Source organism: Podarcis melisellensis (assembly GCF_964234715.1).
Source record: "Podarcis melisellensis genome assembly, chromosome: 7".
Lineage (NCBI taxonomy): Eukaryota > Metazoa > Chordata > Lepidosauria > Squamata > Lacertidae > Podarcis > Podarcis melisellensis.
The window spans coordinates 39,963,079-39,989,136 of NC_138539.1; the positions used below are offsets into that span (position 1 = coordinate 39,963,079).

General features: G+C 40.4%; 1 long non-coding RNA gene across 1 annotated transcript in view; it reads right to left on the reverse strand.

Moving 5' to 3' along the window:
* Positions 1-1,420: 1,420 nt before the first annotated feature.
* The window catches only part of LOC309373464, a 57,427-nt gene continuing 32,789 nt past the window's right edge, over positions 1,421-26,058 (reverse strand). The window contains exons 2-3 of the long non-coding RNA XR_014170057.1: positions 10,748-10,901; positions 1,421-1,568 (exon numbers count right to left, since the gene is read on the reverse strand). This is a non-coding gene — a long non-coding RNA (uncharacterized lncRNA). The remainder of the gene's footprint in view (positions 1,569-10,747; positions 10,902-26,058) is intronic.

The following is a 26,058-nucleotide window of genomic DNA, read 5'->3' on the forward strand; positions in this document are numbered from 1 at the left end:
CTGATAGCGTCTTGGAACCTCTTTCCAGCTTTTTTGTTCCTTCCTCCCTGAGGATTATTCTCAGAGGAAGGGACACTTTTCCTGTAAAGTGGCTTGGCATCTTAATGTTAAACATCAGAAAGAGTCTCTAGAAAAGCAATTGTTATGACCCAAGATGTTAGTTCACGGGGGAAAATAGGTATAAAAAGGAGAATTTCTGAATGCCAAGATTCAAGTTTGGGGCAAGTAGTCTTTGGTGAGAGAACTCCAGCAGAGACTTAAAATCACAAAATATGCAGCAAAGTGTGGAAACAAATTATTATTATTTATTTAATCTGTGCTCTTTCAAGTTCCTTCCAAAGTTCCTTTGGTATATTTAAAAAAATGATTTACTTACAAACTCTCCAAAGGTCAGATTCATGTGCTTCTGAAAACGTTGCACAGGCAACTTGGCCTAGTTATAAAGTTCTTTATAACTTTATAAAATTATTTAACTATTGGTATAGGAAATCAAGAGAGGCTTGTTAGATCCATGTGGGTGGGGGAATTATCTCAGGATTTAAAATTTCAAATCACTTTATAGGAAAAATTCCGCTATCTAATGCTATCCTTCTTAGCTGCTGCCTGCCCAGCATTCAAAAGCTCTTCCCTTGTTTCATCTCTTCTGGCAGGTTCCATTCTGCCTTGATAATAATATATGATTCCCACAAATTCAAGCAGTTTACTACAATGAGCCTAGAACTGCTTGAATGTCCAAGAACTCTCTGCTAACTTAGACTCATGTTACCCGATACATTGCACAATGTGATATAATGTAGGATTGCATTGCATAATTACAAACAAGAATGCATTCGTTACAATAAGCTGTCACAGGTGTTCCTTTTTGCAGGAAAAGTGTCCCTTCCTCTGAGAATAATCCTCAGGGAGGAAGGAACAAAAAAGCTGAAGGCAGCCCTGTTTAGGGAAGCTTTTAATATTTGATTAATTATTGTCTTTAAAAAATTTGTTGGAAGCTGCCCAGAGTGGCTGGGGAAAAATTAATAAAAAATTGATGTTGTTGTTGTTGTTATTATTAAATATTTTGCCAGAAGGAAGATATGTGCTATTGAACTTCTTCTAATTCTCAATAGGGGGGGGAATGTTTGCACAATTGCATCAAAAATTCCTTCTCAATCAAAGACCACCAATAGTTCAAAACATCCCTTGCAAGTATATTGCTTTGTAGCAGTTATTTTCTTGATCTGTTTCAGCATTTCTTGTTTTATGTTGCATTTCTGGTATGGGTGAATAGTTGAATCTGTTTCCAGACAAAATTCTGCATTTAAACAAACATTCCTAAACATATTTTCTCTTGAAATACACATTTTAAAATATTTTATGAGCTGAGAACTGTGCCAGAACATTATTGAAGTGTGAAATGCAGTGTACAATTTAATTCTGATCCACACACTTGTCTGGGAGTCCCTTCATGTTGGAAATCACAAATATCACGCCTACATAACTTCAAGTATTCTTTTGGAATCTCTGAAAGCCAGGCCAATATTTTTAATGCGCAGAAGTTTCAGTTTTCTTCTTATGTAGAATGGGCTCTGAAAGAATAATGCATGGAAGTTTAGAAGCTCCAAACATCACCATTTCATTAGTTTGCCTGGACATTTTCTAGATCCCCCCCCCCAAAAAAAATGCATTATTTCCTTGGCAAATCTCTAATTTCAGTGATGGATTTTAGTTGCCAGTTTTTAAAAGTGGAGACACAATTATCTATCAAAAAACGTGATGAAAGGAACAATAAGGGTCAATTCACATGACTCTTTTTGCACATGGACAACTTTGATTTCACTAATCAGTGTGCAAAGCGAATACAAAGAATTAAGCTGTGATCCCACACTGAGTTGTTAATGCATAACTTCAGCAGAAGGAAGTGAACATATTGCTGGAAGAGAGCATTTGGGGAACTTCTGGAGTAGTTTAACATTAGCATATATGCATGGCCAAAGGCAGCCATTGTACCGTCTCCCCAGTTTGGTTCAGTGGGTAGAAAATTAAACCTGGATCTGGGAAAACTGGATTCCAAAGTTCCATGTGTGCCTTGTGTAGCCTTTGGGCTAGTAAGCAAATTGGCTTTAATTTTTCTTTTTTTTATATCATAATTTTTAATGATTTTCAGAACATACAACATACAACAAACAAAACAAAACACATATATCTCAAAAAACAAATACATACAAATAAAATTTGACTTCCCCATACCTCCCTTTCACCGCATCCTTGTTTTACCATTTTTTAGCAACCCTTAAATCAATTTTTCTAATTAACTCTCTTTTAGATTTTCTTAAGATTAACATTTACAGCTGTAATTCTCTGTTTCTTACCCCTTAACATCTTATCAGTCCACAATTTTGCAGCAATTTTTAAGATATACTTTAAATTTTCCCCAGTCCTCCTCCACTGTCTCTTTCCTCTGGTCGCGGATTCTGCCGGTCATCTCTGCCAGTCCCATATATTCCGTCACCTTCGTCTGCCATTCTTCCAGAGTAGGTAGTTCTTGCATCTTCCAATACTTTGCCAACAGGATTCTTGCTGCTGTAGTTGCATACATAAAGAATGTCCTATCCTTCTTTGGTACCAGTTGGCCAACCATGCCCAGGAGAAAAGCCTCCGGTTTCTTTACAAATGTCCACTTAAGGACTTTCTTAATTTCATTATAGATCATTTCCCAGTAGGCCTTAATCTTTGGGCAGGTCCACCAAAGGTGGTAAAAAGTTCCTTCAGATTCCTTACATTTCCAGCAGTTATTATTGGGCAGATGATAGATCTTTGCAAGCTTGACTGGGGTCATGTACCACCTGTAGATCATTTTCATTATATTCTCTTTCAAGGCACTACATGCCGTAAACTTAATACCGGTGGTCCATAACTGTTCCCAGTCAGCAAACATAATATCATGACCAATGTCCTGTGCCCATTTAATCATGACTGATTTCACCGTTTCATCCTGTGTGTTCCATTTCAGCAGCAAATTATACATTCTAGATAGATTCTTAGTATTGGGTTCTAACAATTCTGTTTCTAACTTTGACCTCTCCTTCTGAAAACCAAGTTTCCTGTCTTGTTTAAATGTCTCATTTATCTGATGATAATGTAACCAATCTCGAACTTTATGCTTTAGCTTCTCATAACTTTGAAGCTTCAACTTTTCACCATCTTGTTCTAAGATTTCACAATATTTTGGCCAATTAGAGTCCATGTTAAGTTTTTTCACTGCCTTAGCTTCCATTGGTGACAACCACCTGGGGGTTTTACTTTCCAACAAATCTTTGTATCGGTTCCAAACATTGTACAATGCTTTCCTAACAATATGGTTTTTAAAACTTTTGTACACCTTTGCCTTGTCGTACCATAGATATGCATGCCAGCCAAAGTTATTGTCATACCCTTCCAGATCCAAAATGTCTGTATCCTCAAGAAGTAGCCATTGCTTCAACCAGCAGAATGCTGCTGATTCGTAATAAAGTCTTAAGTCTGGCAGGGCAAAGCCCCCTCTATCTTTTGCATCAGTTAAAATCTTGAATTTTATTCTGGGCTTTTTGCCCTGCCAGACAAATTTAGATATATCTTTCTGCCACTTCTTGAAACAGTCCATCTTGTCCAGGATCTGCAGCGTCTGGAACAAGAACAGCATTCTCGGCAATACATTCATCTTGATAACAGCAATTCGGCCTAACAAGGAAAGTCTCAACCTAGACCATATATCTAGATCCTTCTTTACTTCTGACCAACATTTTTCATAGTTGTCTTTAAATAAATTCACATTCTTAGATGTTAAATTCACCCCCAGGTATTTGACCTTTTTTGTTATTTCCAAACCAGTTTCACTCTGAAACCTATCTTTTCCTTCAATTGTTAAATTTTTTTCCAACACCTTTGTTTTCTGTTTGTTTAATTTAAATCCTGCTACCTGACCAAATATCTCAATTAGTTCTAAAACTCTTTTGGTACTAGCTTCTGGCTGTTGCAAAGTTAACACTAAGTCATCTGCAAATGCCCTTAATTTGTATTGTTTAGCTCCGACCTGTATTCCTTTAACCAGCTGGTCCTTTCTAATCATATTTAACAAAACCTCCAGGACAGATATAAATAGTAAGGGGGATATTGGGCATCCCTGTCGTGTACCTTTTTCTATTGGTATTTCATCCATCACCACACTGTTCACAATTAGTTTAGCTCTTTGTTCAGAATATACTGCACCTATACCGTTTTCAAAACCTTGGCCTACCCCCATTCCTTGGAGATTCTTCTTCATAAAATTCCAAGAAATGTTGTCAAAGGCTTTCTCCGCGTCCACAAAAATCAAAACTGCCTTTTTGTTAATATCCACCTCCAACAGCTTCAAAATATCTATAATGTTCCTCACATTGTCTGACATGTGTCTCCCTGGGAGAAAGCCTGTTTGGTCCTTGTGAATCTCCTCTACCAATACTCTCTTAAATCTCTTTGCTAAAATGTCTGCAAATATTTTGTAATCCACATTTAGTAGTGATATTGGGCGGTAGTTCTTCACTTGATTTTTCCCAACCTCTGTTTTCGGTATAAGTGAGATAAATGCTTCTTTCCACGATTCGGGAGCCTTTTTCCCCTCCAAAATTTGATTGCATACTTCCTTCAATGGTTGTATTAACCATTCCTTCAGTGCTTTGTAGTATCTCGCAGTCAAACCGTCTAGTCCTGGTGATTTCCCTAATTGCATATTCTGAATGGCACCCTCTATTTCTTGTTCTGTAATTTTCTCATTCAAAATCCTTTTATTTTGTTCTGAGATCTTTGATAGTCCATATTTTTTGACGAATTCCTCTATTTCTTGTTCATTTGTTGGCCCTTGTGCATACAGTTTCTTGAAAAAACTTTGAAAACAATTACTTATCTCATTTGGTTTATTAATAAGTTTCCCATCTATTTCCAAGGATGTCACAGTATTCAACTTTTGTCTCTTTTTCAGTTGCCATGACAGCAGTTTCCCACATTTATCTGCCGATTCAAATGTCTTTTGTCTCATTTGCTTTATCTTCCATTCTATTTCTTGGTTCATCAGTTCCATATATTGCGTCTGATAATACTTTATTTCTCTTAGAATCTCTTGAGACTTTGGTTTAGATCTCAATTTCTTCTCTCCCTCTTTCATCTGTTTCAAGATTTTTTCCTTCCTTTCATTTTGTTTTTTCCTCTTTATAGAATTCTGCTGGATTAGGAAACCGCGCATCACGGCCTTGCCTGCGTCCCATATTATTCTTTTCTCCACTTCTGTTCTCATATTTATCTCAAAATAATCTTTCTGTTTTTTGGGCCTTTTTGTAAATTTCTTCATCTCTAAATAGGGTGTCATTCATTCTCCATCTAAAGGTTCCAGCTGTTGTTAGTTTCATCTCCATCTTTACTGCATTATGGTCGGAGCAGGTTTTTGGGCAGATTTCTCTTTTTTTAACTTTTGGTGCCAGGTTGCTAGAAATCCAAATTTGATCAATTCTGGTCCATGTCATTTTTGCTTCAGAGAAGAAGGTTCCCTCTTTTTCCAGAGGGTTCCTCGTTCTCCAAATGTCAATCAAGTCCATGGTGTCAGTCATCTCAAAAAAAGTCTTTGGTAGTCTCCCTTCCTTAGAAATTACAAGCCTCTGTGCCTTATCCATATTTGTGGAGACGACTCCATTCATGTCTCCCATCATTACAATTTTATAGTCCATAAAGTCCATTAAAGTCTCATGCAACTTCTTGAAGAATTCAGCCTTCCCTTCATTGGGTGCATAAACTCCTACTATCAAATTTTTTTCTCCTTGAATTTGAATTTCCACTTCCAGGTATCTTCCTTGTTCATCTTTGAATATCATTTTTGGTGCCAGTTTTTCTTTTGCATAAATCACCACCCCTCTTTTCTTAACCTTATCTGATGAAATAAATTCCAGTCCCAATCTCTTGTTTATCAAAAGCTTCCTGTGTGTCCTGGCAATATGGGTTTCTTGCAAACATATTAGATCTAATTGTTCTTTCCTTAATATGTGAAAAACTTGGTTTCTTTTTCTGAGAAGGTTAAGGCCATTACAATTCCAACTCAGAAGTTTCAGAGACATTTTTGTTACTGGGTGTCTTTTCCGCCGACTGCTCCAAGTTCTTGTTCCTCGTCAGTCGGTGCTGGGTTTAATCCAAATGATAGGTTTGCAATTTCAGTTGGTTCTCTCCCGCTCACAGTTCCTTTTTGTAAATCCTCAAAATATCTCTCCAAAAAGTGTTCTTTATCCTGAATTGTTTTTATTTTAATCTTCTCCCCCTTAAAGTTAAAGGACAGTCCTTGTGGGAATTCCCACCTGAATGGGATGTTGTTTTCTTTCAGCAGGTCCACTAGATTTTTGAAGTAGGTTCTTACCTCCAAAATATATCTAGGAATATCTTTAAAGATCTGTATCTGAGAGTTTTTAATAACCAGTGCCTTCTGAAAATGTAGGTTCAATATTTTATCTCTCTCTTCCTTGGATCTCAAAGTGATTAAACAATCCCTTGGTTTTTTCCCTTGTCTCCTGCCGGTTTTTTCCCTTGTCTCCTTGGCTTTAATTTTTCAGCACGAACAAAATTAAACAACGCTATATATGTGATGAAGGGATGTGGGTGGCGCTCCACAGAGCCTAGGACTTGCCAATCAGAAGGTCGGCGGTTCGAATCCCTGAGATGGAGTGAGCTCCCGTTGCTCGGTCCCTGCTCCTGCCAACCTAGCAGTTCGAAAGCACGTCAAAGTGCAAGTAGATAAATAGGTACCACTCCAGCGGGAAGGTAAACGGCGTTTCCATGCACTGCTCTGGCTCGCCAGAAGCGGCTTAGTCATGCTGGCCACATGACCTGGAAGCTATATGCCAGCTCCCCTGGCCAATAAAGCGAGATGAGTGCCGCAACCGCAGAGTCGGTCACGACTGGACCTAATGGTGAGGGGCCCCTTTACCTTTACCTTTATATATGTGATAAAGAATCAAAGTTGGTGTATTTTACATTCCTGTAAGCAATTTTGCTGTAATTCTTGCTTTTCCTTCTTCAACTATTAATAAGCGGAAGCATACATTGTTCTCTGCAGTTGAATGTAGTGCAAAAGAGAAGGAAGAGCTTTCCAAGGCTTAGGGCAAAATTAGACATGGCATTGCTCATGCCCTTGGTGCTTTTTTTCTTTAAAAAAATGTTTAGGGGCACTGTCATTTTGACTCAAGAAAATCACAATTTTATAGTTCAAATCAGGAAAAATAAATACAGTAAATGAACAAAAATCCAAAGATTCACAAAATGTTTAGGGATATGCGTACCCCTGAGTACCCCCCAGAAAAAAAACACAGCCCTTAGTCCTTGCATGGCTGATTTTACTTTCACTAAGTAGCCAATGTTGGGAGGCACAACTTCAATCAGGACCATGGTGTACAGAGAGGAGGAATTTTAACCATTTGCACCCAACAGAGTTCTGATCCATATCAGTACACACTATTTGCAGTGGGAGGGAAATGTCATTTGGAAAGCCAATGGGCAATTCTTCCATGTCTTCCCCCTAAAATTGCTATACCAAGTCTGCCCCACTACAAGTTGCTCTGATGCAATAGAAGGCCAAAAATTAGCCTGGAGGATTCAGTAACAAATATCAGATAATCAGTTGTTTGTTGAAACATCATCAGTAATGAAGCGCATCATGCTTTCCGGGTGCGGTCATCTACTAGCCTGAATACCATTTGCTAAGAACAAACCTCTATTATTCAGTTTTGCATCCCGTGGTTCTCATAAATAGCCATTTTGGGCAGGGTTTCTAACTGCCAAACCTACACAGAGTCAGATTGTTTAATTAAAGTAGTTGGTCCAAAAAGCTTCCTTTTTGATAGAAAAGTGTCATTGCAACTCATAAAGCAATGATGTGATGGCCTTCTGTCTAAATACCAGAGATTATCTAGATTTCTTTATCTTCATTCTGTTTCTATGAGCTGGTTAACAGATCACCTGCCTGTCTCAGAGTGTAAACTTGAACAAGTAAATGCAACATGTGACTTGCAGCACTTTCTGTGGTCTTGGAGATTGGGGAAAGTATATTCAAGACTACAGAAGTTGCTACTAAAACTAACCAATAATTATGGCCTCCCAACTTACAATGCAGTTCTTGCCTTGACAGAATGAGTGACTTTGTTAGATTCTGCCCACAAGCAGTAATAGTGGTGCTGGCAATAATAGTAGTAAATATATAATAATTTCATTTGTGTATCACTTCCCATGAGGAAACTGTTTATGAGTACTCATTTGGGACATCCAGGGCTACTCACATTAGCAAGGTATTGCATAAACATCACTGGGTCCAGTTGCAGGTCAGCCCACAAGACGCAAAGTCAGTGCAGTGCTGTCAAGAAAACAGCATACAGTTCAACAACAATTCCTGGCAGGTCTTGCCTTTATAGAGCAGTTGCCAGGACTGAGTCTCCCTTCCTTCTACCTCCACTATGGTAGATGTCTCCCAAGCAGTCTCAAGCTGCATCTGGGCACCTGTGCTCAAGCAGCCTCAAACTGCATCTGGGCACCTGTTCTTCACATCAGCCTGCATGTCCTTGGAGACAAGTGGGGAGGAAAGCGTGTTGCAGTAGGAGAAGCAAACTCCTGAGATTCTTCTGCAGCCTCTTGCCCCTTCCTCCTCTTCTTCAGTATCTGAGTATAAACTGCTCCATTTCACAGGCTCTCCTTGCTCACTAAATTCTGTTGCCTCTTCAGCATCAAACAACTCCCCCTACTCTTCTTCCTCTGACCTCTCCTCACTGTCCCACCACCAATCTCCAGCCTCTGAGCCTTTCTCCTTTGGGGTTTGCTTGGCTGGTGGCTCCCACCACTCCTGGTCATCCAGCCAGTCCCTTACACTTGGGGCAAAGACTATGTTCAAGTGATGACCATTTAAGACAGCCTCGTGGTTTTCATAGAAGCCATGAAGTTGGCCCAATAGCAGCCACCACATGAACATTAAAGCGACACAGGACTACTGTTCTGGGGTTCCAACACCCAGGAAGGCACTGGGCACCAGGGTGGTCAGTGCACCAGCTCCATCCCCATTCTGGCCCAACACCAGATACAAATCCTCTAAGCCTGTCTCAAGATCAAGAAGCTTTCCAGTAGATGCAACTCCTATGGACAATGGTGACACTCCATCTGACCTCCTGGTGTGGGCTGGTGTTTCACCAAGTACCTGGGTGGGCCAAGTACCTAAGTTAGGTCAGGTCTCAGCAGCGCATGCCAGGCTTGTCCCTACATCAGTGTTCAAGTTGTTGATTAAAGGTCCATTAGGACCATTAGGTCCAGTTGTGGCACTCATCTCGCTTTGCTGGCCGAGGGAGCCGGCGTACAGCTTCCGGGTCATGTGGCCAGCATGACTAAGCCACTTCTGGCGAACCATAGCAGCGCACGGAAATGCCGTTTACCTTCCCGCTGGAGCGGTACCTATTTATCTACTTGCACTTTGACATGCTTTCGAACTGCTAGGTTGGCAGGAGCAGGGACTGAGCAACGGTAGCTCACCCAGTCGCAGGGATTCAAACTGCCGACCTTCTGATTGGCAAATCCTAGGCTCTGTGGTTTAACCCACAGCGCCACCCACTTCCCAGTTGTTGATTAGCATGGTGTTATTGCAGACCAATCTGGCATTAGCACTGCCAAACCAGAGGGCTCAGCTGATAAACAACCAGATACTTCTGGAGGAGTGGATTAAGATGGTGGCTGTTTCACTGGTGTCATGTCTATCTCTCACCCACCAAACAGAACTAGTGTGTAAGATCATTCAGTAAACCGTTTTAGCCACCGTTAACACAACACTCTAAAGAGAGCAGGAAACCTCCTCAATACTCTGTGGAACCTGGTCCTCCTTACAGTGACTGACTTAGCTGCCAAGGTTTTGCATGGGAAACTAATTACAGCCTCCTATCATAGGAGGAAGCAGCTGAGTATAATAAGTGAAGTTTTTTCCCCCTTCTATCTAAAGAAAAGTGATTGTCTAGTTTAACAGCCTTTTTCAGGCTGGGTCAAACATTTAAATTCTTCTTTCACTAGCAAATGTTTTGTGATACATTTAAGACTTCCTCCTCTACAGAAGCTTGCTCCTTGGCTGCCAATCAATTATGCAGATAAGGTGGTACATCCACTCTTGCAGTGAAAGCCTGAATGTTCAAGATGTGGGGTGGAGTCTGAAACAGGTGGAGGGTACCAGTTTGGGGCAAAATTGTATAAAATATGTGAGTCGCAATCCAACAGAGAGGTAAGCTTCCCAAGGCCACTGAAATCAAGGCTCTTGCACATGTGAGGACCAACTAAGGAGAAATGGCTTCAAAAGTTAATGGACTATGTGAAAATGGTGAAACTGAGAGCAAAAAAAAAAAGAGAGAGAAACTGTTTATGGAAGAGTGGAGACCCTTTTTTGAACTATTTGAAGAACTGTTATAGTCAAATGAGAACGCAGCAGGGATCAAATTATGAGCAGCAGAATGAAAACAATGATAAGTGAAACAGAATATAAGTGTATTAGATTAAAGTATGTCATATAAAGCCTGAGGTATAAGGTGGGAATATAAAGATCATGGAAGTAAGGGTGGGAAGTCAATTTTTTAAGAAAAACGTTTATTGAAATATAAGTAAAACTTGTGAAAATCCATAAATTATGTCTAAAAAAAGACTCTTACACATGTGAATGTATTGTGTTAGATTTTGCCCATGCAGGAGCAATCCATGCACTTACCCCAGCTGCAGTCAACATGCATATTAGAAGCCAGTGCAACACAGCCCCCAAATTAAGTGGAGATTTTCTTTCTAAATGGGTGGCTCTTTGGAGAGGCTGATTCCAGGAAGTCATCTCTGTTGATCCTACTCTTCTAAGGTGGCTTTTCCTCTATCTGGGTTATAAAAAGAAAAAGGTAGATGAGATAGAGCCTTTCCATATGGGCCAATAAATGCCAGCTAAGGTGAGCTAGCAGCAGGCTAAGACTCCCGTTTGGATTTTGCAACTCAGCAGAGCATTTTTATATCTCCCTTGGCGTTTTGATTCATTTCTAATTTACTCATTCATGCCCTTCTGTTGAAAATTATATGAATTAAAACTACTACGGAGGATATTAAAAAAACAGCTTGGCAAGGCTTCCACTCTGCAAACCCCATGGCAGCAGTGCATCATCATTACAAATGTTCCTGCAAAACTTGCCACAAGATACATGCCTAGCAGTTGAATTCAGGCTCTTTCATGTTGTGACTTAACAGTTTAATTACACTGAAGAGTTCCATACATGAAAGAAAATGCCACGTGAAGTGTACCAGGTAGGGAATATTCACTGGCTTTGCAATGTATCTGACAGACTGAGAGAACTGAGGAGTGGAAGTAACTCTCAAGGATTGTTCCACATTCAAGTAACAACAACAAAAAGAAAATCTTGCTGTAATTTATCTCTCCAGAATTAGAGGTTGAATTCGCATATAGCTTCTTCTTCCTCCTCTTTTATTTTATATCTGTAAGATTTATGAAATCCACAGTGATTTCACCTCCGTACAGAATTCAGCACAGGGCCTGAATAATTTATGATGGATCACGGAGGAAGAATTGTGGCCCTGACCTATGATGAGCCACCAACCAGAACCAAAACAAGTGACAAGACGCCAGTGCTTGCTCTTCAGACGATAATGCATATTATTGTGTATCAAAATCTGCCAAATCAGTCATGCTGCATTTGGGAGCCCTCCTGCTCATTCTGTTGAGTGGGGTCTTAGACTTCAGCCCTCAGAGTCATCCTCACCCAATGGCTCAGAAGAAAGAGAAATCTGCACTGTTTCTATGCAATTGCTGGAACTGAACACTATTCTCAACAATGGTGCAAGAGTCAACAATTAAAACAGTGTTTCCCCAATCACATTGCAGGAGCTAATTCTGCTTAGTGTAAGACACAGGGTGCATGGTTTAAAAAAGGCAGGACCATCACTGACATTTTGTGCAGAGATGAGCAACATTCCTATACCTATACACACACAGAGAGAGAGAGAGCTCAATTCATGTTATAAATTTGCTCAGTTATTTCTGATCCTAATGGTGAACATGTTTAGATTCCACTGTGGTCCGGTGATGATGCCAACAAGTATGTAATGGGGTCTGCATCCTTTGCTCAAACACACCTGCATCCCTCCTTCAATCTACCTGCAAGTACCCATCTCTTTCCCCAATCCCCTCAAATATAGACTATTGTTATAGAGTGACCCATGTGCAACCCTGGTATGTGCAACTTTCTCAAGCTGCCTAATGTGCACATCAAAGGAGGGAGCAGCCAGGTAAATGGAAAGTGGGAGTAAAGTGGCTGGCTGGCTGAGTGAGTCAGGGCAGAAGAGAGTTAAGAATCCTTGCCTGAGTTAGCTCACTGTAATAGCCACCTTCATACTGAAGGTGAGCATTATGGGATACATACTCCTAACTATGAACTTTGGTGACATTGATAATTGTGTGGGAACCTTATGTCAATCCAAGTGGTTCAGCATCTCCAGTGTGGTTGTTAAAGATGTACCCAGGATTATTAGCCACAGTTCACCTCTAACTGTAACTAGTCGCTTACCACTAGTCACTATGGCTAGTAATGTGTAAATCCATAAAGATCAAAGAATTGTAGAGTTAGAAGGGACCTCCAAGTGTCATCTAGTGCAGGAGCCATGGCTAAAGAATCCCTGACAGGTGGCTACCTAACCTCTCCAACGAAGGAGAGTCTGCCACCTTCTGAGATCATCCATTCTGCTGTCAAAAGGCTCTTTCCCCTTCGAAAATGTTTCTTCCTAATGTTCAGTTCAAATCTCTTTTCAAGAAAGCTTCCAATATATTGAGTCAGTCCATTTTTTGCAGCCTAGATGAGCTCCTGTTTGCACAGGAGTTGACTTCTGGGCACAAATCTGCTTCACTGAATTGGGGCAACAGCCACTAAACAAAAGTCAACACTCTTAAACAGAAACTGGAGCAGGAATAGACTGCTGGTTGGGGACCAACCAATTCTTCTACTACAAAAGGACACATTATATAAACACTAGAAAAGTCTTCAGTGCTACCCATGTGCACATATAAAACAAATTTACCTCTCTCTTTAACACATCACAATCACGCCTAGAACCTCTACCCATTGCTTTGGACTGGACAGTTCAAGAAGAATGGGCTTAGGTTGTTTTGCTGTTTTTAAATCATTCATTGTACATTGCTTCTCAAAATACAATGCAGCGCAGTATTTTAGAAGTTATGATCCATGTGCAGCCCTTGATCTGGAAGAAGAACTGCTCTTGATCTCAGTGAGAAATATGAGCACCAGCAGGAAACTGACTAGAGGGCTGAACAGGCCTTTTCCATCTCTAATTTCCATGATTAAAGTGTAGGATCAAAGGCACTATAAGGCTCTAAGTATAACCACATTCATAGAATGAACCAGGTTCAAGGACTAACACATTTTAGGAAGTGAGAGGGAAATGCCATTATAAATTTATTCAGATACTAGATTTTTTCAGTCTTTTTGTTCTTCTGACCAGGTCGCCTATGAGCTGCTGAGCTGGCAAAACAGTTTATAGGATCTGGTGAAAATACTTCTGTGATTGTGATTCATAATTCTGTAGCACAGGGAATGTGAGCTGACCAAGGCCAAAGTACCAGAACAGAAATGTGTGTTGATTCTGCATTACACCATTTCCAGATAAAGTGTAGGAGACCAATTTCAGGTTTGAAAGTGAGAGAAAGGTTCATATACACACATGCTTTTAGAGGTGTTAAAAATTAGACACGGCTTTCTGAAATATTTCTTTAAAAAAATGATTTAACTACTTCATGCTGTTGAAGATAGAAGTAACAAAATGCAGGTTTGAAAAGTATCTTGTGGTCATGATCACAAAGAATGGCCTTCTGGAAACACATTGTAAATGCTATCAAAGATATACCAGAAGAAACAATATATTTCAAAACTGAAGCTTTGTTGCTGGGACTGTTTGAACAACCTATTAAAAACGGAAAACCAACTTTGGTTATTACAGCAGGGATAATTGCAAAAATAAAATAAAGATGGAAGAAACAGAACTTACTAAAAACAGGCTTTGAAATGCTTGACAGACTTTGGTAATGATAAAAAAAATCCTCACTTCAAGAGCATTGGTCCACACTAATGGGGCAGTTGGAAGCTTCTTTTGCCATATTGGAATAGAACTCTAATTTATGAAGGACAACATCAGGAAATATTGAATGTTGGCATGTCAAGACAGAAGTATATTGTGGGATTGGTGCTCCGACTCATGCACACTTTTCACAGCATCCACATAACATCATGAACAATAGAAATGCCAACCCATCTCCCCCCCCCCAATTTAATCCAGATTTACCCGTTCTATAGAAAATCTGATTAAAAAACTGCTCCGAATGACCCGTTTGTGATAGCTGAGTGACATGTTTGTGGTATTAAGACCCCATCTGGAAGCACCCCAACTATTTTTATTCATATAAAATGTAACATATTTTCTGGCAAAAGTAACCACAGATGTCCTTCCTTTTTGTTTATTATTTGTTCTGTTATTTGTTGTATTTTACCAAACTAAAAATTGTTAAGGGAAAATAACTGAAATAAGTAGAGTGTTTCTAGCACACTTGTTGAATAATTTTGAGGAATAATCATGTGTGGCTCCCCTGAAGAACATTGTGAGGTTCAAGCCTATTATGTAGCACTGAAGTGGGGGGAAGGGAGCATAGGCCTTACACCAAATCAGATCATTAGTTCATGTAGTTCACTGCACTACTGGCAGCCCTACCTGGAGACGGCAGAAATTGAACCTGGGACCTTCTGCAAGCAAAGCCGTTGCCCTTCCCCAAGATGGCAACAGACAGCAGAAAAGGGAAGCTATACTTAGCTCCTTTTGTGCGTGCCACTGCTATCCTACATACCTCTTCCCATTTCTGACCCCTGACACATCAAGCAGTTGCTTTCTCCTATTTTATCCTCACAATAATCATGTGAGGTAGGTTAGGTGGGAGGCGGGGGGAGAGAGATTTATGGCTGCATTGAAATTTGAAGCCAGATTTCTCCCGTCAGTCAATCACTGAAGGCACACTGGTTCTGATAACTGCAATTTCCCCTCTGCTTTCTATACTCCCTTAGGCTATGTACACACCACACATTTAAAGCACAAGGCATCCCCTAAATAAACCTGGGAACTGTAGTTCGTTAAGGCTTCTGGGAACTGCACCTCTGAGCAGGGTAAACTATAGTTCCCCTGATTCTTTGGGGAAGATATGTGCTTTACTTGTGCTTCAAACATATGGTGTGTATTCAGCCTTAGTATAAATGCAAGAGAATATGAAGTGGCATCCAGTCACATTAGCTGAAAAGGTTTCTGCTCTCTCATATAGCTGTTGTGCAGAAGGAAGAATTGCAGCAGGTGCAGCCTTCCTTGTCTCTTTCACAAGCTGCTCTTGCCCTGCAAATCTGTGCCACCTTTGCATCCGGGTTCCTCTGCTGTCCAACTCCATGTTAAATAGTGGACCTGTGTACAGTGCAACAATCATAGTACTTCATTGCTGGAGATAACGCAGTTGCAAACTACTGCTGCAGGCAATAAGAATGCACATCTACATATAGGCGTAATTATCTACAGCCTTCTGGATATGAAATGCTATAATTAGTCTCCCTATTAGTCTGAGCTGCTGTAATGCTGTGATTAAATCTATGAGCTAGAAATCTACAGCTCAAACCTCGCCCTTTCTTCAGTTCACTTGTAGCTTTAGAAAGCCCCTATGATTCAACCTCATAAGAATGTTAGATGAGCCCTGCAGGATCAGGCCAATGACCCACCTTGTCCTGCATCCTGTTGTGACAGTGGCCAGCCAGAAGCCTATGGGAAGCCTATATAGCAAGACATGATTGCAACAGGACCCTCCTCACTTGGGTTTTCCAATGTTTGGTATTCTGAGGCATCCCACCTCTGGTACTGCATGCAGTATATACAGGCATCATTGTCAGTAGCCATTTGTACTCTTATGGGCACAATAATATTGGTCTGTGTTGTACAGGTGTTGAAAGAATTGCTAAAATAATATTGGAGAGACACTGTGGGATAGTGTATAAGACTTCTGCTCTACATCTGGAATGAAGACCCAAGACAGGGATCATGGTAAGAGGTTATAGTCATTAAATGCTTACACCAAACCAAACCACACCAAATAGAAATGTGGGCAGGCATAGCCTGTGCTAGCAGAAAGTCTCAACCCTACCACTAAGGGCCAAACCACCCTAGAACAACTTCCTCACCCCAGCTGTCATGAAGGGAGGCAAAAACAATATTCCCTTAAAGATAAGCCATAGGTGTGTGGCCCGGCAGGTCCCAGGTGTCTCTCACTGCTCAGCATTCAGCAGGTGGCACATGCCAGGCCCTGAGAGCCCCAAGCTGGTTGTCAATAGGAGGTGGTTCATGGCATGCCCTCCACCCAGCTATCAAAGGCAAACTCCCCCCACTCTATCCTGTTGTTCCAAATAGACCACATGCAGAAGAGTGGTTTCAAACCCTTGTTTATCACTGAAGCTCATTGGGTGATCCAAGAGAAGCCATATTTTCTCAGCTTGACCAACCTCATTGAGTTGCTGTGAAGATAAAATGGGCAAACTGTGGTTACCTTGGATGAATGGCAGGGTATTCATTTGATACATAAACCAGATAGTGAGAAGTGTTGAGAACTTTTTAGATGGACTATACCAATGCTAACTTTTTTATGACACTCTCGGTGCCAAAATACAAGCAAATATATGCATAAACCTTATGTATTTAGATGCTCATTAACTTCCCACAAAACTTGTCCACAAGCTGTACTGCATACACTCTTGGAGTTTTAGATACAAGGTGCTGATTCATATTATATTTGCATTGGATCAAAGTGCTAATTTAAGGTTTCTGTGAAATACTGTCTTGTTTTAGTGATACATTCCCTGGACTTTTGGGGTAAACCCTAGGCACACTGGCATAAACAAAATGTAAAAAGATAAATTAAATTATGAAAAAGGCAACTAAACTTCAGCTGCAACCACACCATAAAGCATATAAACAGAGAACCTGAACTCTTTTTTTCTCTTTTTTTGCTTTCTTCAGCAATGCATATTAATTTGACTTGCAATCTTCCATAATTTTTCATTACTTTCAATTAAAGTATTGCTTGAGAGACAAGACATTATTGAGACTTTCTGCCACTTGACGAATTGCAGATGAATACAGATGCTAAAAAGTCAGATAACTAATTTTAAAACATAGAATCTTGAAACCAAATAGATCAGCCTGACAGAATATATGGGGGAGCTTTGACACTAAATATCAGCAGAATCAGGAAAAAAAATATGGGAGCTTTAGTAGGCTTTTGAATAAAGCCTACTAAAAATTATACATGAGAGTTTGCGCAGCTTTTAAAAACCATTAGAAAACAATTCTTGGGGCTAATGGAGAAAACACTGGGTGTTCATTGCTATTTACAATCTCTGAGGTTTTCTACAATCAAATGGTATTAAACTTTTAGGAAATAAAAATAAATTAGACCTGCCAGCTTTTTCACTATATTCATTATGTAGATATTCACTCATCCCTTCTTCTCTGGCAGGGAGGGTGGGGGGATTGCCATTTTGCGGTTTGCCTCAGGTGTCAAAATGTATTGGGCTGGCCCTGCTCATTGTCCTAGTATTTTTCCAATCTCTTCCCCCCACCCCTCACCCCCAGCCTCCACAAGTATTTTATTTCCCTTGCACTACTATGTAAATTGCCTGGACCCTCTGCTTAAGGCAATGGAAATACACTGCTCTAAAAATGTAAAGGGGAAGAGAAGAATCAACCCCTTAGTCTGTTTAACTAGGTCAATGAAACCATTTGTAAATACCGAGATCTGCAGTCCATGCCAGGACTTGTGCAGCCAAAAAAACACAACCAGTCAGTGATACCACAAAGCAGCATGGAACCACTCCGGAAAAGAAACAATAAGGAATCAACTAGACCCACATGGAGGAAATAAACATTTAGATCTCAGGACATGACTCACAACAATTTTTTGGCCATTAGGATACTATACTATACTATACTATACTATACTATACTATACTATACTATACTATACTCCTCACTCTCTTAAATTTCCATTACCCTATGTTCCCTGCAAGTTGCAAAAGAAAACAGAAACCCAACATCTTGGCACATCAGGTGAAGAAACAGAGAGTATTCAGCCCAGAGGGGCTGAAATTTTGGATTTTGGTTTCCTTCTGTAGCACTAGTGTACAAGAAAAATAAAATAATGGTAATCTAACTCCATTGAGTGAATAAATGAGTTTGGAAAGCATAATCTAATTTGCTTTTGGAGTGCCTAAAGTTATGAATGGTTATTAACTAGTTTTTGAAAAGGAATGAGATGAGAATCCCTAGGGCAGCCTGACTCAAACAGATTTATCAGTGAAAAAACAAACTAAGTATAAATAGTAGCAAACTTTAAGTGCTGTTGTTAATTCAAGAAAGACAGGACTTATTCTGCAAATCCTCAGTCCTATAAATAATGGCTACTCTAGATTCTTTCACAAAGAAGAGAAAGGCAGGTAGTCAGACTCCAGCAGACTCAGAACAAGAATCAGTTAAGCTTGATGAATCATGGATAGTTGAAAAGAGGACAGCAAAGGATTGCAGCAGATCACTGCCTAAGAACTACACAGGCATGCACAGAGAGCACTTTGGAGAAATGGGCTTGTGTAGGGTCTGAGCACAGTTTGCAATGCATGCAACAATTACTATGGTATAAAATATAGCAAATCCATTGGCCAACTTTGCCACCTAAGATTTTAGTACAGGTCAGACCAGGGTCTGGATTCACCATACAAGTTCAGAACCTGAAACATAAATGTTTGAAATATGAAAAATGAGCAACAAAAGAATTAGGTAATACAGTATTGATGTGTTGATATAAGAAATAGAAATTATTGTGGAGGGAGGAAATTAAAACACCATGGAAAATGGGGCAGGAAGGCAGGAAAAGACAAATTTATCATGTGTTGAAGTATATATGTAAAACTTTTGAAAATTCAATAAAATTTTATTCTAAAACAAACAAACAATGCACTGAAATGAAAACATGGAGGGGGAGGACAGGAATGCGGAGACCTCACACAGACCAAAGATCTCCAGAAATTCACAAGGGCCCTGAAAAAGAGGGAGAGAAAAAATGGAAGCCTGTTTTGCAGAAGAAGAAAATGCTCATTGTACTAGGGGACAGATTTTGGCACAGTACTGGAATAAATGGCCAATGAGAGGACCTTTATTGTCATGAAAGAAGCGACCAGTGACCTTTCACAGGCTAAATATGATTGATGGGTCTGCCTGAATAATATTGTAAGAGCCACTGATTTAAATCATAGAAGTGGCCATATAATTTCCATAAGACTTTTCCAACCTCTACTCACTTTTTACTGGATAGCAGCCCATGAAGAGAAGAGAATCAAAAGATTTCCAGTGACTCTTGATGTCTTCAGGACTATCCGACCTGGCAGGTTAAGACACTCACATTTTCCTAAAGGGTGGATTCATGATCTGTTCTATTGTTTTAAGATTATATCATGGAAAATGCTTTGCCTTCACATTTGCAATAAAACTCTGCAATAAAACAAATTTAAGAATAAAGGCTTTTTGACACACAGATGGACAAATAAAAATATATTTCTTTCTGGGCTGACATCATAATGTATATAATAATAGAATATGGTAGGGCAAAATTTGGAAGGAAATAAACTAGCTGCAGAGATAGGAGTCGTGTGTGTGTGTGTGTGTGTGTGTGTGTAATTTGAATATAATAATATACTGATGGTTGGATGGTCATCTGTCATGGTTGCATTAACTGAGATTTCTGCATTGCAGGGGGTTGGACTAGATCAGGGGTCTGCAACCCGTGGCTCCAGAGCCGCATGTGGCTCTTTTACACCTTTGCCGTGGCTCCGGGGCGGATACTAGCGAGGGGGGGAGGCGCATTGTGTGCCCCGACACTCCCCACTGTGGCGGGCGCTGTACTGGCTGTGACGTCGCATGGGGGCAATGCGTGCGTTAGTCACGCACCGTCCCGACGTCACCTTCCCACCCACCTGCCCGCCCACTACATTGTAAGGGGCATGAACGCTGGTCACTGTTTTGAAGGGGAGTAAAGAACACACACCAAAAAAAAGGTAACTTGTTAATTTAACGTTTATTTCTATGAGGAGGAGTAATTCTGAGGGGTCAAACAAAGAAATAATAAAAAAGTGACAAAAAAGTTATTTTTATAATGACGAGTTTTGCGGCTCCCAGTTGTTTTTTCTTCGGAAACGGGTCCAAGTGGCTCTTTTTGTCTTAAAGGTTGCAGACCCCTGGACTAGATGATCCTTGGGATCCCTTCCAACTCGACAGTTCTATGATTCTGTGAAACCTTCATGACTATATGAAGGTATATGTATAACCTAGCTTTTCCTAGCCTGTTGTTCTCTCAGATGTTTTGGACTACAATGTCTATCATCCCTGACCACTGACCTGGCAGGCTGAGGGCACCTCATTGGGGAGGCAGACTAAACCTCGGTCATACATGTCTTACATTGCAATCCTATATAGGTCTACTCAGAAAAGAGCCCCACTGAGTTCAAAGAAACTTACTGCCATATAGATAGATGATATAGATATAGATATAGATATAGATATAGATATAGATATAGATACCTGGGGTGATGGAACTGAAGCCCTCCAGATGTTACTGGACTACAACTCCCATCATCCTCCACCATTGTCCATGCTAGCTGGGGGGTTAGAGTCCAATAATGTCTGAGGGTACACAGGTTCACCATTCCTGATGTATGAGTTTGCAGCCTGCATCACTTCCACATTAGATTACAGAAATTTGCTCTGTGTGTGGTTGCCTTGGAAGATATTGTGAAAGCTTCAGTTGGTTCAAAAGCCAGCTGCCAATATTTTACCTGCAATTAGCAAATTATATCACATCAGTACATTTCCGAGCACAATTCAAAGTGTTGGTGCTGACCTTTAAAGCTCTAAACAGCCTTGGCCCAGTATACCTGAAGCGCTCCACCCCCATTGTTCAGCCTGGACACTGAGATCCAGCACCGAGGGCCTTCTGGTGGTTCCCTCTCTGCGAGAAGTGAGATTACAGGGAACCAGGCAGAGGGCCTTCTTGGTAGTGGCGCCCACCCTGTGGAATGCCCTCCCATCAGATGTCAAGGAAATAAACAATTACCTGACTTCTGACATCTGAAGGCAGCCCTGTTTAGGGAAATTTTTAATGTTTGATGTATTTATTGAGTTTTTAATATTCTACTGGGAGCCTCCCAGAGTGGTTGGGGAATCCCAGCCAGATGGGCAGGGTATAAATAATAAACTATTATATTATTATAATATTATTATTATTATTCCATTCTCTATGCTGGCTGCCAATTCATTCCTGGGTTCAATTCAAAGTGCTGATTTTTACCTTTTCAGCACAATCCTATACATGTCTAAGCAAGTCTTCACAGTGGTGTTTACTGTACAGGAAGTGAGTAAAACCTTACTGGCCAGAGTGTCTCAAGAATTCCCTCCTGATTCCACCTCTAAGGAGCTTTAGCCCCCTGCCATCAAACACTTAGTAGTTAGTTCCAACAGAGAGGTTTCAGGTGGAGTAACCAGAGCTATACGCAGCATTCCAAGTCTGGTTGCATCATATATGGCGTTATCATATTGGGAGTTTTATGTTCAATTTCCTAATGATCTCAAGCATGGACTTTGCATTTTTCACAGTTGATGCACACTGACCCCATACGTTCATGTCTCCATTTAATAGTAGCCCTAACACACATCTTTCCAGTTTGGCAAAAGCCACCCTCCTTGCCTTATGAAATAAGAGCTTGTCCTCTGTCTCTTTTTTAGGTTCTTCCCTTTTAGTCACTTCATATGGTCCACCCAATCATCCCCCAATAGCACAAACCTGAATTGATATCCATTTTGATAAATATGGTCTTACTGTCAAGCAATACCTATCTAGGGACATTATGGAGATACAGTTGCATATATCTTCAGATGCCAACATTGAATTATATCTGATATATTATACAACTTCATTTCTTGAATAAAGTCACAAGCATATACTCTCTGCATTCTAAAAAGCAAATGTCTGGCAGCCAAAGCTTATTCTTTATATTTCTGGATGCAACAGAGCAAACATAAATTTCATGTCCCATGACTCTTGTTTTGCTCCAGAAACATGATGAGTCCTCTTAGCTAAAGATGAAGCATAATCTGGCAAAATCCCAGTTTCAGAGCTAGCAGACAGCAAGGATGTATCCTCCTCCCGTTGCTATTAAATTCTGGCTCCTAGGGAGTAGTAAGTGATGTGGACTTTCCTAGGGAGTACAAAATCAGAATGCTTTTCCTTTTTTAAAAAAAGTCTTACTTAAGGATACTAAAAAAAAACATGTTTGGTCCACATTTGAATTGTCCTGATCTGCACTTCCTGAACTAATATGCAGATCAGAATACATTTATCCTTTGGTTCTTGTACTTCTTTAAATTGAGTGAAACAATTCTCAACTAAGCATATAAAATAGGCATTTTAGGTTACAAAGTGTTCAAAAATTGCATATTTTAAAGGAAAATGTTAACCAGAACTGTGAATGTTCATGTTTCTTTTTTAAATCACAGAATGATGCAGAAATGGAATGGAGGGGGTTCTATGAATAAACCAAGGTTAAGCAAACATTGACCACCCCTACACCCAATAGGAATGTCTATGCCAACCTGGACTGATAACACGCAAGTGAACAGAATTCTATGAAGACTGAGCTAACCAGGGCTTACATTTAGACAATTATGGCTAGGAATGGGCTGCAAAACTGCTAATGATTTCAATTAAAACAGATTTATAGCCACAGTATCCAAGAAAGTCTGTAGTTCCTGGCACTGGAAAGAACAAAAGACAACCCTCCATTTTGACAATTAACAAAATATGCTAGCATTCCTATCCTCTGTCTTCTGCTGGAAAAGGAAAAACAATGTGAAGGATTTATTCCTTAGTTATCACTTTCCATGAGAAGGATAATTCAAACAAGCAGAGCTACTCAACCAAGTGACCTCAGCATTGCCATAAGTTATTAAAAACCCCTGGCTTCAGGTTTGGATCACTTGGTTAAATGTAACTGTTGCGAGCGAATTTGGTTGTGTGGAACAGTTACTGTTTCCTTTCACGCAAATATAGTATGTCTTAATAGGAAGCACATTTTTCATCTGATGACTCTATCACTATAAAACTATGATCCCAGCTGGTCAAGGATGTGCTAGAATCAAATTTTCTGCTCATTAAGGTTTTTTTTCATTAAAACGAACTGGCTGTGCAATCAACACAATCAGGTCTCCTGCAGAAATCTATTCCTTTCCATAGAGAACCCTATTTTAATAAGTGTAGGCAAAACACAAAGACTGCTTGGTGCGTTTGTGCCTAGTATAAATAAATAAAAAGTTAAGAGGTCAAACCTTAGCAAATTTACTCTGATCAAGTTTCTCCAAAGTAAATGTGCATGGAATTTTAGAGTTGGAAGGGACCCCAGGGGTCATCAAGTTCTACCCCCTACAATACAGGGATATTTTTTGCAACATGGGGCTTGAACCCATGGCCCTGACATTAAGAGCTGCATGCTCAACTGACTGAGCTATTCTAAGACTGCAGCCATACAGCACAGCTGTATGCATCTTAACTCAGAGTTAAGCCCATTCCCAGGCAAATGAGTTTAGGATTGCAGCCTTAGGTACTGTCACTTTTTAAAAACAGTGGGTATGAAGAACATGCCCAATGATCATCTAATACCAGTGGACCCTAAAGCATCATTATGGCTAGGTTAAAACTGTGATACCTTAAAGAAAGCAATTTAAAAATGTCAAGATGCTCTCACTGAGGGTGGGGGAGGATCAAAAGTCAAACTAAAGTAACAAAGCTAAAATGCTGAAATTGCTAAGATCTGTCGTCTATCTGGGATTTAACCTAGAGATGTAATGGGTTTGCATTAACACCTTCCATGTGAGCATTGGAAGATTCAAGATTTAAAAGCCTGCAATCCTCTCTAGATAAGAATGGACTGCAGTTCACAATGTATAATGTTTCAAGAGCACTAAAACCAGAAGAATTTGAAATAAAGAAGAGTTTTTTCTGTGATTTAATGATAATGTGTGGCTGTGACACCTTTTTAAAAATATATAGATAGATTTATAGAAAGCTTCTGAGAACTTTCCCAGGACTCTGACCTTTATTTTCTTGTGTCACTTCTCTTGATGCTTTTCCTGGCAAGCTGTGACATGACATCATGGGACCTGATCATCTGAGACCTTGCTGTGATGGGTTCAGTCCTTTTGTCTGAGAAATGCCTGTGTGAACCTATACAGTTCTCACAGCAAAAGACATCTGAACTGGGCCACTGAACAAGCCAAATTACAATGAATCTGAGTTCTGTGGATTTTTCAGTCTATCTCTACAATAATGGAGAAATGTCATTGTGTAGGCATGTATGTGTGGTGCCCACAAGCTTAAAAAGGTTGGTGACCCCTGGTGCAGTGGCTAGAGTAATGGATTTAGGGCAGAATTCCTGGCTTAAAATTTCCAATCGGCTACAAGGCTCACCCCACCTTGGCAGTTAAAGGTGCAAAAGGGGTTCCATTCACATACAATGTTATGCATGTAAGCTCTTTCCCACCATTCCATTTGGGGTCCCTGGTTGTGTGCGCCAGGCCTATGTACATAACATACATTTAATGCACAGAGCCCCTTTTGCATCTTCCTCTGCAACCGTTGAGGTCCAGGTCTGGGGATGTGGTCCTACTTCCCAAGTGTACATGGAGAGAAGCTGAAAACAAGACTTGGATGACCATGGGCCAATCATTACCTTCCCCCCCCCTCCGCCTTCCTCCATCTCTTTGCAAAGATAATGTTGTGGGTCGAGGGAGAATCCTCCTGAGCACCTTAGAGGGAGGCTGGGATAAATGAAAAAATAAAATAAAGTCCACAAGATCCATATTAAGGCTTCAATCTAAGAAGCTCAGGGGCACCCAAGGGCTTTGGACATTTGGTACGTGGGGGTGTGGGGAGGCAAGCATTCAAGAAAAAAATAACCTCAAAGGGCTCCATGGGTGCAGAGTGCTACCCGCATAGTTCTTTCAATCAGTCCCATCCAAGAATAATCAACGCCAGTTTTGCCACTGCCCATCAGATGCAGACAGCAGGGTTGCGACACCTTCCACAGGCACTTAGGCAGACAGAGCACTGCTTTTCGTAAAAGGCATCCTGCATCTATATCCACATTGAATCAGCATCTGCTGCTATCATACGATACAGGCACAGACCCCCTCAGAAAAAGACTGATCTCCATCACATCATCTGGCCTCACATTTGTCTGCCATGCTGTGGCAGGGAATGTGATACTGAGCTGACGAAAAGCAGCCCACATTATGCCTGCAGAGACCTTTTGTTCTTCTGCATCTCCCCCGCTGGTTTTCAAATTCCAAATGGATTCCTCCTTTTCTCTGAGTCTCTCTCTCTGTCACTCATTCATACAGACATATTCTCTCTCTCTCTCTCTCTCTCTCTCTCTCTCTCTCTCTCTCTCTCTCTCTCTCTCTCTCTCTCTGCCTTTCAAGCCAAATGGCCTGGTCAGATCACAAGCCAGCAGGTGCTCTTCTGCTCCACATTTGCATCTCCCAATCCAAACACACACACCTCTCTCTCTCAGCCTTAAAAATAAATCAAGGGAGACTTATCAGTTTGTTTAAGGCTTTGAAGTTTGGCTGGGCTCTGTTTATATATTAGCCTGTTTCTGGAAGGATATACTTGACATGTTCAGGTTGGTAGTAATTAGAGGCAAGAAGAAATTGCTTGAATAAGGTGCAAAAAAGGAGAAGTGGAAAGTGGATGGCATGTGCCTGGGAAAGCCAAGTTTTTTGCTCATTGCAGTATTGTTGCTTGGGTGGAAAAGATAACCGCAAAGAGGAATTGCAATAGCTTTA